General features: G+C 62.7%; 1 protein-coding gene across 1 annotated transcript in view; it reads left to right on the top strand.

Moving 5' to 3' along the window:
- LOC127051249 (uncharacterized) overlaps positions 1-12,092 on the top strand; it is a 385,487-nt gene that overhangs the window by 272,648 nt on the left and 100,747 nt on the right. The gene's annotated exons all lie outside the window — the stretch shown is intronic.

Here is a 12,092-nt window from a genome sequence, read left to right as displayed (position 1 = left end):
CAACTCCAGGTCAAACCCCAGCCCAGGATGAGAGGGCAGCGCTCTGGGGAAGCGCCAACTCCTTCTGCAGAGAAGAGCAGCTCCCTGCAGCTCCCAGCCGCCTCTCGCTCGTTAGACATCACCTCCCGCACCCCATCTCTCGCAGAGCCTCGGACCGGCAGGGCTACCCCGCTGCACACAGCCTGCACTGACGGCGTTCCCTGCCCCTGAGCTATGCAGCCACCGCCCGTCCTGCCCCGAGGCGGTGCCTGGGCTCTGCGGCAGGGCTCCTGTGCTCGAGGGGAAGGCTGGCGAGCACTAGGGAGGGAGAGGTGGCTGTGACATGAGCTCACCCCAGGCAGGAGCTAAGAGGAAGCCAAGGCCCCGCAGGGGGCAAGAATAACACCCCCCGTTCCCCGTCTCTGTCACTTCTGTAGCAGAGAGACCCTTCCAGCAGCAGAGAACCCGCCCGCCTCCCTCCCTCCATCCTGCCCCATGGCCTGGCCCTCCCCACACACAGACAGCAGGGGTAATGCAGCCTCCCTGCCTCGCAGTTCTGTGACCCTCACACACGTGGCTGCCCACTGCTGTTCCCCCGAGTGTCTGTGCCCACAGCCATGGGCGGGCGAGAGAGCCTGGCACCAGGCAGCCAGCCCCCTGGCGCTGGGATGCGGAGCCCACAGGAGCCAGGGAACAGCAGCAGCTGCTTCACCAGAGGAAGGGGCTGGCTTCTGCAAACGGGTGCAAAGCACAGCGGGTAGAGTGACCATACACCCCATTTTGGCTGGGACAGTCACTTTCCGTATGTGCCGTTTGGTTTTGCCGCTTCCAGACATTTCTTGCTTTTAACGGCAACATCGCAGCATCTTTAGCCTGGCACAGAAACTTTCATCATCCACTGCCCCAGTGTATTGTGAGAATAATGCAAATCTTTACACCCACGAAAAAAGAAATCTGGCAAATCCATAAATAAACTGGCCAGGCCGGTCGAACACCAGCCAGAGGGTAACCCTAGAGCCAGCGTGGCTGAAGGAAAAGGCAGAGCAATGAAGTGCATTGGTGGGCTGCAGAGGGCTGCAGGTGGGGTGTGAGGGACACTGGCAGAGCTGGGTGGGGAGCTCAGGGCTGCGATAGGTGTGGGGGGTGCTGACTGGGACTAGGGGAAGCAGAGCGCTGTGGGGAGGGACAGCAATAGCAGGGAAACTGCAGGTCCAGATCCAAGCATGTTCACAGGTTTGTGACAAGGCCTAGAACAGCGATTCCCCCTCAGGGCGCCTTGAACTCACTCTGGATGCACGGGGATGGAACAGGTCACCTCAGCCAACAGAGGGCGGTCGAAACCAAAGCGAGGCCAGCGTGATCTCTGCATCTCTGAGCATCGCCAGCTCACGCAGTGTGTGCATGTGGGTGCATACGCGTGGTCTGGGTATGCGTGTGCACGCGGTGAGCATGTCTGTTGTGTGGGGGCGCGTGCATGCAGTGAGCATGTCTGCATGTGTGTGTGTGCACATTGTGAGCATGTGTGTGTGTGTGTGTGTGTGCGCACGTGGTGGGCATGTCTGCATGTGGGTCCGTGCACGTGTTGGAAAAGCTGGGAGTGAATATGAAAGTTGTAAGGTGGATAAGGAACTGGTTAAAGGGGAGACTCCAGAGGGTCGTATTGAAAGGTGAACTGTCGGGCTGGAAGGAGGTCACCAGTGGAGTCCCTCAAGGATCGGTTTTGGGACTGATCTTATTTAACCTTTTTATTACTGACCTTGGCACAAAGAGCGGGAATGTGCTACTAAAGTTTGCGGATGACACGAAGCTGGGGGGTATTGCTAACACGGAGAAGGACAGGGATACTATTCAGGAAGATCTGAACCACCTTGTAAACTGGAGTAATAGAAATAGGATGAAATACAACAGTGAAAAGTGCAAGGTCATGCATTTAGGAATTAATAATAAGAATTTTGGATATACGTTGGGGGCGCATCAGTTGGAAGCGACGGAGGAAGAGAAGGACCTTGGGGTACTGGTTGATAGCAGGATGACTATGAGTCGCCAATGTGATACGGCTGTTAAAAAAGCAAATGCGATTTTGGGATGCATCAGGCGGGGTATTTCCTGCAAGGACAAGGAGGTGTTAGTACCGTTATATAAGGCGTTGGTGAGACCCCATCTGGAATACTGTGTGCAGTTCTGGTGTCCCATGTTCAAGAAGGATGAATTCAAACTGGAACAGGTTCAGAGATGGGCTACGAGGATGATCCGAGGAATGGAAAAACTGCCTTATGAAAGGAGACTCAAAGAGCTTGGCTTGTTTAGCCTGGCCAAAAGAAGGCTGAGGGGGGATATGCTCGCTCTATATAAATATATCAAGGGGGTTAACGTTAGGGAGGGAGAGGAATTATTTAAGTTTAGTACTAATGTAGGCACGAGGACGAATGGGTATAAACTGGATATTAGGAAGTTTAGACTTGAAATTAGACAAAGGTTTCTGACCATTAGGGGAGTGAAGTTCTGGAATAGCCTTCCGAGGGAAGTAGTAGGGGCAAAAGACTTTCCTGGCTTTAAGACAAAGCTTGATAAGTATATGGAGGGGATGTTATGATAGGATCGTTATTTGGGCAATTGATCTTGAATTACCACCAGACAGGTCTGCTCAATGGTCTGCGGGGAGATGTTTGATGCGATGGGTACTGAGTTGCTGCGGAGAATTCCTTCTTGGGTGCTGGCTGGTGACTCTTGCCCACATGCTCAGGGTTTAGCTGATCGCCATATTTGGGGTCGGGAAGGAATTTTCCTCCAGGGCGGATTGGCAGGTGCCCTGGAGGTTTTTCGCCTTCCCCTGCAGCGTGGGGCACGGGTCGCTTGCTGGTGGTTTCCCTGCAGCTTGAGGTCTTCAAACCATTTTTGAGGATTTCAATAACTCGGTCCTGGGATAGGGGTTGTTATAAAATTGGATGGGTGGGGTTCTGTGGCCTGCCTTGTGCAGGAGGTCAGACTAGATGATCAGATTGGTCCCTTCTGACCTATGAGTCTATGAGTCTATGAGTCTGTGTGTGCGCGTGCACGTGGTGAGCGTGTCTGTGTGTGGGTGCACACACATGGTGGGCGTGTCTGTGCGCGTGCACGCAGTGGGCATGTCTGCATGTGTAAGCATGCATGTTGTGGGCGTGTCTGCACATGTACACAGTATATGCACACACGTGTCTGCCTTCCAGCCATCCAGCCCTCTCAGCCTCCTGCTGGCGGTAACTGCCCTACCCCTGCACCCGCCCCCGACTGATGGATCTGGAGCCGAGCCTCCATTCCTGCCTGGAGCCGACTGCCCAGGGTGGAATCCAGCCTGGCCTCCCTGGCTCCTCCAGCCCACCATCTCTGCAGACAGTTTAGGGTGGTGGGCAGGTTAGGTTCACCTTGCAAAAGGGGCCCCCAGCACTCAGAGGGAGGCTGCAGCCCCAGCAGTTCTAGGGTCTCCACATTCTGGCGTCTGTGTCGCCCAGCAAGGGGTGAGCCAGGTGCACCAGACCCCTTGGGGCTGCCGTCTGTCCCACAAAACTGACCTCCCCGCCAATGCAGCCGGTACCTCCCCCAACTCCAGCTGTGCCCAAGCGACCCCGCAGCTAGGGGGCACAGAGGAAGAGAAATCAGCAACAGCCAACAGCACGCGGCTCCAGAACCCTGTATGGAGCGATGGCGCCCGCAGAGACCTCCCCCCATGACCCTGCCCAGCAGAGCTGGACTCTCCCCAGACACAGCAGCAGCGAGATGGAGAACTCTCAATGCGATGTGCGACCCCATCCGGAGGGGCGGGGGCAGACCTGCCCCGACAGAGCCACGAGGGGCCTTTCCCCTACTCTCCCAAGTCTAGGGCCCACCAGGCTGAGGGTCTGCAGGTGCCTCTGTCCCGCGGGGGGATATGGTCACTCCTGGCCCCGTGCCCACGCTGATGCTCTCCTCTCCGACTGAATCAGCGCGCAGTGGCACAGCCTCAATCTTTGTGACAGGCCCTGTCTCAGCGGCGTCCCATCAGGAGCTGTCAGATGGCAACTGCCTATCGGAGCCTTGGTGGGGACAGATGGGACATGACAGGACCCAGCGCAGCCCGTCCTCCCAACAGGCAGCGACTCGGGGTGCAGTGCAACGGGGACAGTTAGCCTGCCATCCCAGCCGGCTGCAGGTACCCGCTGGGCACAGAGCCTGCTGGGACGCTAGGCTGTGCTGCAACCCGTCTGGGCGGGGCACAGGCACTGACACAGCCCTACGAGATGCTGCCCCCCAGAGTCAGGGACGGGAGCCCACGGGCAGGAACCGGAGTCCTGACATTGGACAGCGCGGGAGGAGACCCAGCCCCCCAGTGCTCCACAGAGAACCCCCCCCGTACCCCACAGAGTCCCCCCAGACACCAGCCATTCCCTGTGCTGCTCAGGACCCCTGCAAGCCCCAGTCCCTCTCAGATGCCCTATGGGATCCCTGCCCCTCCTTGTGCTACAGCCAGTGAGTGGCATCAGAAGCAGAGGGGCAGGGAGACTGGCCTGGCAGCCGTGCCCGCACACCTGTCTTGCCAGCCCAGCCAGGCCGGGTCCAGCTCTACCCTGAAGCACGTGAGCAGCCCACTCGGTTCTGGCGCCTGCCGCCCTGTCAGCCCAGGACTTGCCGCGGCGAACTGCCAGGCTCTCCAGCTGGGGCAGGGCACTGTGCAGGGAGGACGCTGGGGATGCAGCGGAGAGCAGAGGGAATGCTTGGTTGGGACGCGGTAGGTCAGAGGCAGGGGGCAGGGTCCACCTGCTCTGGCCAGATCCCCCAAGGCCTGATTGATGGTCCCCTCTGACATGCTGCCGGTTACATGGCGTGCTCCATGCGCCATTGTGCATAGGCAGAGTGTGCGACAGGCGTGCGACAGGTGTGCGACAGGCATGCAGGCCGGTGACCTCGCAGGGGGAGACTAAGCCCTAGAGGGCCAGGAAAAAGAAGCAGGAGCAGGCCAGGAACAAAGCGCGCTCTGCTGTGGGGACCCCAGGCTCCCCGTGAGGTCAGCCGGCGTGGCCTGGTCCTTCCAGGGCAGTGCCTGAGCCTGATTCCACGGCTCGGCCCTGGGACCCGGCCACGTTCGGGGGGCACAGCTGTGTGACATGCAGGGGAGACACCTCACGGAGGCTGCGGGACACAGACAGACCCTCAGGCTCCAGAGCTCCCAGACTAGCCCAGCCCAGGACGCCTGCTGCCCCCGCGCCCTGGCCTGGCGACTCCATGCAGAGGACAGGGGAAGTCACTGCCAGCAGGGCCTCGAGAAGCAGCATCCGGTGCTCTGGGGAGAACCCCAGGGGCTGCTGGGAAACCAAGTGAGGGCAGGGGCCCAAAGAGAGAAGCAGGACCCAGCGGGGGGGTGGGAGCACACCTGGGAGATATGGGCACAGGTGCCCGTCATACCCGCCTTTGGCCCCAGGCTCTGTGTTGGGCTGGAGGTCGGGGCAGATGTGCAAGACGTCAGGGCCACATCCCCGGGACGCGGCCCTTTGGCATCGACTCCAGAGCCAGGCCCAGAGACACGGGGTGCTCCAGCCGGCGTCCACACCCCAACCTGGGGAGCAGGAAATCCGAGCCCAGCGGCACTCAGGGAGCAGCCTCAGGGTGCAAGAAATCAGACCCAGGCCCCAGTCCACAACCCTTCCTGGAGCCACCTGCACTGCAACCTGCGCAGCCAGCCACAGCAGCAGCACCCCCTGGCCTGGCCCGGCCCGGCTCCGGCTTCTCCTGCCTGGCGCTGGGCCCCGGCTTCTCCCTGTTCCGAGCCTGGGGAAGAGCCGGGAGCTTCTGCCAGCCCCTGCCCTGCAGCCCCTCTGCATGTCCCGGGTCGGAGCCACCTGGGGCTGCCTTTGCCCATGATGGAGACATTACACACACACCCCATCTCCCGTGCCTCACACCGCGCCGCACCACGCACCTCCACATGCTGGTGCACAAGCACTCTCCCTGTGCGCACCATCACACCCACCCTGTATCACACACACCGCCCGTGCCTCACACCGCGCCACGCCGCGCACCTCCACATGCTGGTGCACAAGCACTCTCCCTGTGCGCACCATCACACCCGCCCCGTATCACACACACCGCCCATGCCTCACACCGCGCCACACCGCGCACCTCCACATGCTGGTGCACAAGCACTCACCCTGTGTGCACCGTCACACCCGCCTCGTATCACACACACCGCCCGCACCTCACACCACGCCACGCCGCGCACCTCCACATGCTGGTGCACAAGCACTCTCCCTGTGCGCACACCCCGTCACACCCGCCCCGTATCACACAAATCGCCCGTGCTTCACACCACGCCACACCGCGCACCTCCACATGCTGGTGCACAAGCACTCTCCCTGTGTGCACCATCACACCCGCCCCGTATCACACACACCGCCCATGCCTCACACCGCGCCGCACCGCGCACCTCCACATGCTGGTGCACAAGCACTCACCCTGTGTGCACCGTCACACCCGCCTCGTATCACACACACCGCCCGCACCTCACACCACGCCACGCCGCGCACCTCCACATGCTGGTGCACAAGCACTCTCCCTGTGCGCACACCCCGTCACACCCGCCCCGTATCACACAAATCGCCCGTGCTTCACACCACGCCACACCGCGCACCTCCACATGCTGGTGCACAAGCACTCTCCCTGTGTGCACCATCACACCCGCCCCGTATCACACACACCGCCTGTGCCTCACAACGCGCCACGCCGCGCACCTCCACATGCTGGTGCACAAGCACTCACCCTGTGCGCACCGTCACACCCGCCCATATCACACACACCACCCGTGCCTCACATCGCGCCACGCCGCGCACCTCCACATGCTGGTGCACAAGCACTCACCCTGTGTGCACCGTCACACCCGCCCATATCACACACACCGGCCGTGCCTCACACCGCGCCGCACCGCGCACCTCCACATGCTGGTGCACAAGCACTCACCCTGTGTGCACTGTCACACCCACCCCGTATCACATACACCGCCCGTGCCTCACACCGCGCCGCACCGCACTGCACACCTCCACATGCTGGTGCACAAGCACTCACCCTGTGTGCACCGTCACACCCGCCCATATCACACACACCACCCGTGCCTCACATCGCGCCACGCCGCGCACCTCCACATGCTGGTGCACAAGCACTCACCCTGTGTGCACACCCCGTCACACCCACCCCGTATCACACACACCGCCCGTGCCTCACACCACGCCGCACCGCACACCTCCACATGCTGGTGCACAAGCACTCACCCTGTGCGCACCGTCACACCCACCCATATCACACACACCGCCCGTGCCTCACACCGCGCCGCACCGCGCACCTCCACATGCTGGTGCACAAGCACTCACCCTGTGTGCACTGTCACACCCACCCCGTATCACATACACCGCCCGTGCCTCACACCGCGCCGCACCGCACTGCACACCTCCACATGCTGGTGCACAAGCACTCACCCTGTGTGCACCGTCACACCCGTCCATATCACACACACCGCCCATGCCTCACACCACGCCACGCCGCACACCTCCACATGCTGGTGCACAAGCACTCACCCTGTGCGCACACCCTGTCACACCCGCCTCGTATCATACACACCGCCTGTGCCTCACACCACGCCACGCTGCGCACCTCCACATGCTGGTGCACTAGCACTCACCCTGTGTGCACCGTCACACCTGCCCCGTATCACACACACCGCCTGCACCTCACACACAGCATACCCCATCACACACACCCTGTAACACACACGCAAACATCCCCTAAACCACACACACAGCACACCCCGTCACACCTGCCCTGTAACACACATGCACATGCCCCCTGAGCCACACACACGGCACATCCCATCACACACGCACACACATCCTAAACCACACACACAGCATACTCCATCACACCTGCTCTGTAACATACATGCACACACCCCCTAAACCACACACACAGCGCACCCCATCACACCCACCACGTAACACACATTCACACACCCCCTAAACCACAAACACAGCACACCGTCACACATGCCCCGTAACACACACATACATCCCCTAAACCACACACACAGGACTCCCCATCGCACACGCACCCCCCCAAACCAGACACACAGCGTATCCCCAGTAACACACAATGTAACATTCCCCAGTCACACCCACCCTATAGCGTGCACACACACACTGTAAACCACACACACAGCACACTCCCCATAACACACACATGTAACACTCATCATACCCACCCCATAACACATGCACACCGTAAACCACACACAGAGTGCACCCCCTGTAACACACACACAACGTAACACCACGTCACACCTGCCCCATAACACACACGCACAGAAACCATAACCCACACATAACACATCCCCCATAACACACACACCACAGTGTAACATCCCTGTCACACCTGCCCCACAACACACACGCACACACCGTAAACCACACACACAGCGCACCCCCCATAACACACACACAATGTAACATCCCCCAGTCACACCCACCCTATAGCACACACACATCACACACCTCTGTAACACACACACAATATAACACCCATCACACTCGCCCCAAAACACACACACACCGTAAACCACACACACAGCACACCCCCTGTAACACACACATCACAACATAACACCGTCACACCCACCCCATAGCACTGTGTAACACCCCCAGCCACAAAGCGGTGGTGACACCACACAGCATCACACACAGCTTCACACCTCCCCACATAAAGTGTCATACACACACACAGTATCACCCCCCACACAGTGTCACCACACATACACACACTGTCACACAGTGTCACCCCACACATACACAGAGCGTCACCCACACACACGGTGTCACTCTCCCCCCCACACACACACAGTGACACACTTTCCCAAGGTGTGTCTGGAGAGCTGTGCCCGGGGAGCCCTTTCCCTGCTCCCCCCCACGTCAAGGGGGACCCCAGGGCTGGAGCTAACACGGCCCCGCTCAGCTCCCCGCTCAGCGCTGCCACTGGCGAGGTCCTGAGACACGGGACATGGCAGAGGATCCTGAGCGCCTCGAACTGGCCAGCTGGGAGCGCGCTGAGCACCCAGACCCACGTCCCTGCCCCGGGGCAGCCCGGCCCCGGCCCAAGGGGACCCGGCCCCCGGACTGGAGGACGGGGATCGGGTCAGAGCTCTGAGTCCAGGCTGGCTCTGCGCAGAAGGTCCCCTCGGCTCCCCCCAGGCCAGAGGTGCCCAGCTGTGTGTGTGTGTGTGAGCGTGTCTGCGATTCGCTGTGGGACTGTGATTGTACGTGTGTGTGTGTGTGTGTGTGTGTGACTGACTGTGTGGCTGTGGCTGTGAGCATGTCTGTGTGAGCGACTGACTGTGCGGCTGTTCGACTGTGACTGTGTGTGTGTGTGTGTGGCTGTGTGTGTGTGTGACTGTGTGTGTGTTTTCTCCCCCTCTCCTCTCTCCCCCCTCGGCTGCGGTCCCTCAAGCCTCTCTCAGTATTACACGCACATACCGGCTCACTCAGACGTTTGCTTGTGCGCACACTGCTCCACTCACCCTCACACTTGTGCGCACACACACACTCGCGTGCACACTCACCTTCACACGCGCACTCCCCCCCGCAATGACTGTCTTGAACGTGCAGGAAATACCGAGAACGGGCTGTGGGTTCACCCGAGCCCCGGCCGGACCCCCGCACTCTCGCCCTTGGGGGTCACTCGATCGCCCCCCCAGACCCCCCGACCGCTCCCCGCAGGCGACCCCGCGGACCCCGGTCCCAGCGCGCGCTCACCGTGTGCCGGGGCCCCGGGAGGGACCCTCCGCGCGCAGCGACCCGGGGCTGCAGCCGGCGAGGAGCAGCCCAGCCTCGGCCTCCCGCGCCGCCGCCGCCGTTAGCTCCGTGCCGGTGCCTGCGTCTGGCTGCGAGCGCCCCGGCCCCGCTCTGCCTCCTGCGCTCAGCCCGCGGGGCTGGGGGGGCGGCGCGCCCCGCCCCGTGCACCCACCGCACAGCCCCGTGCACACACACTGCCCCTCACAGCCCCGTGCACACACACTGCCCCTCACAGCCCCGTGCACCCACCGCACAGCGCCGTGCACACACACTGCCTCCCCGCCCCGTGCACCCACCGCACAGCCCCGTGCACACATACTGCCCCCCGCCCCGTGCACACACACTGCCCCTCACAGCCCCGTGCACCCACCGCACAGCGCCGTGCACACACACTGCCTCCCCGCCCCGTGCACCCACCGCACAGCCCCGTGCACACACACTGCCCCCCGCCCCGTGCACACACACTGCCCCTCACAGCCCCGTGCACCCACCGCACAGCCCCGTGCACACACACTGCCTCCCCGCCCCGTGCACCCACCGCACAGCCCCGTGCACACATACTGCCCCCCGTGCACCCACCGCACAGCCCCGTGCACACATACTGCCCCTCACAGCCCCGTGCACACACACTGCCTCCCGCCCCGTGCACACACACTGCCCCTCACAGCCCCGTGCACACACACTGCCTCCCGCCCCGTGCACCCACCGCACAGCCCCGTGCACACACACTGCCCCTCACAGCCCCGTGCACACACACTGCCTCCCGCCCCGTGCACACACACTGCCCCTCACAGCCCCGTGCACACACACTGCCTCCCCGCCCCGTGCACCCACCGCACAGCCCCGTGCGCAGACACTGCCCCTCACAGCCCCGTGCACACACACTGCCTCCCGCCCCGTGCACCCACCGCACAGCCCCGTGCACACACACTGCCCCTCACAGCCCCGTGCACACACACTGCCTCCCGCCCCGTGCACACACACTGCCTCCCGCCCCGTGCACCCACCGCACAGCCCCGTGCACACACACTGCCCCTCACAGCCCCGTGCACACACACTGCCTCCCCGCCCCGTGCACCCACCGCACAGCCCCGTGCACACACACTGCCCCTCACAGCCCCGTGCACACACACTGCCTCCCGCCCCGTGCACACACACTGCCCCTCACAGCCCCGTGCACACACACTGCCTCCCCGCCCCGTGCACCCACCGCACAGCCCCGTGCACACACACTGCCCCTCACAGCTCTGTGCACACACACTGCCCCCCCGCCCCGTGCACCCACCGCACAGCCCCGTGTACACACACTGCCCCCACAGCCCTGTTCACACACACTGCCCTCCCACCCCGTGCATCCACCGCACAGCCCCGTGCACACACACTGCCCCTCACAGCCCCGTTTACACACACTGCCCCCCGCCCCGTGCACCCACCGCACAGCCCCGTACACACACACTGCCCCCCGCCCTGTGCACCCACCACACAGCCCCGTGCACACATACTGCCCCCCCGTGCACCCACCACACAGCCCCGTGCACACACACTGCCCCCCGTGCACCCACCGCACAGCCCCGTGCACACACACTGCCCCCCCGCCCCGTGCACCCACCACACAGCCCCGTGCACACATACTGCCCCCCGTGCACCCACCGCACAGCCCCGTGCACACATACTGCCCCTCACAGCCCCGTGCCCCCACCGCACAGCCCCGTGCACACACACTGCCCCTCACAGCTCTGTGCACACACACTGCCCCCCGCCCCGTGCACCCACCGCACAGCCCCATGTACACACACTGCCCCTCACAGCCCCGTTCACACACACTGCCCTCCCGCCCCGTGCACCCACCACACAGCCCCGTGCACACATACTGCCCCCCGTGCACCCATCGCACAGCCCCGTGCACACACACTGCCTCCCGCCCCGTGCACACACACTGCCCCTCACAGCCCCGTGCACACATACTGCCCCCCCGCCCCGTGCACCCATCGCACAGCCCCGTGCACACACACTGCCCCCCCGTGCACCCACCGCACAGCCCCGTGCACACACACTGCCCCTCACAGCTCTGTGCACACACACTGCCCCCCCCGCCCCGTGCACCCACCGCACAGCCCCGTGCACACACACTGCCCCTCACAGCCCCGTGCACACACACTGCCCCCCTGCCCCGTGCACCCACCGCATAGCCCCGTGCACACACACTGCCCCTCACAGCCCCGTGCACACACACTGCCCTCCTGCCCCGTGCACCCACTGCACAGCCCCGTGCACACA

This window comes from Gopherus flavomarginatus, chromosome 1 (assembly GCF_025201925.1).
Source record: "Gopherus flavomarginatus isolate rGopFla2 chromosome 1, rGopFla2.mat.asm, whole genome shotgun sequence".
Taxonomy (NCBI): Eukaryota; Metazoa; Chordata; order Testudines; family Testudinidae; genus Gopherus; species Gopherus flavomarginatus.
Note: the sequence above shows the minus strand (reverse complement) of the source record. Positions and strands in the feature narration are given on the sequence as shown.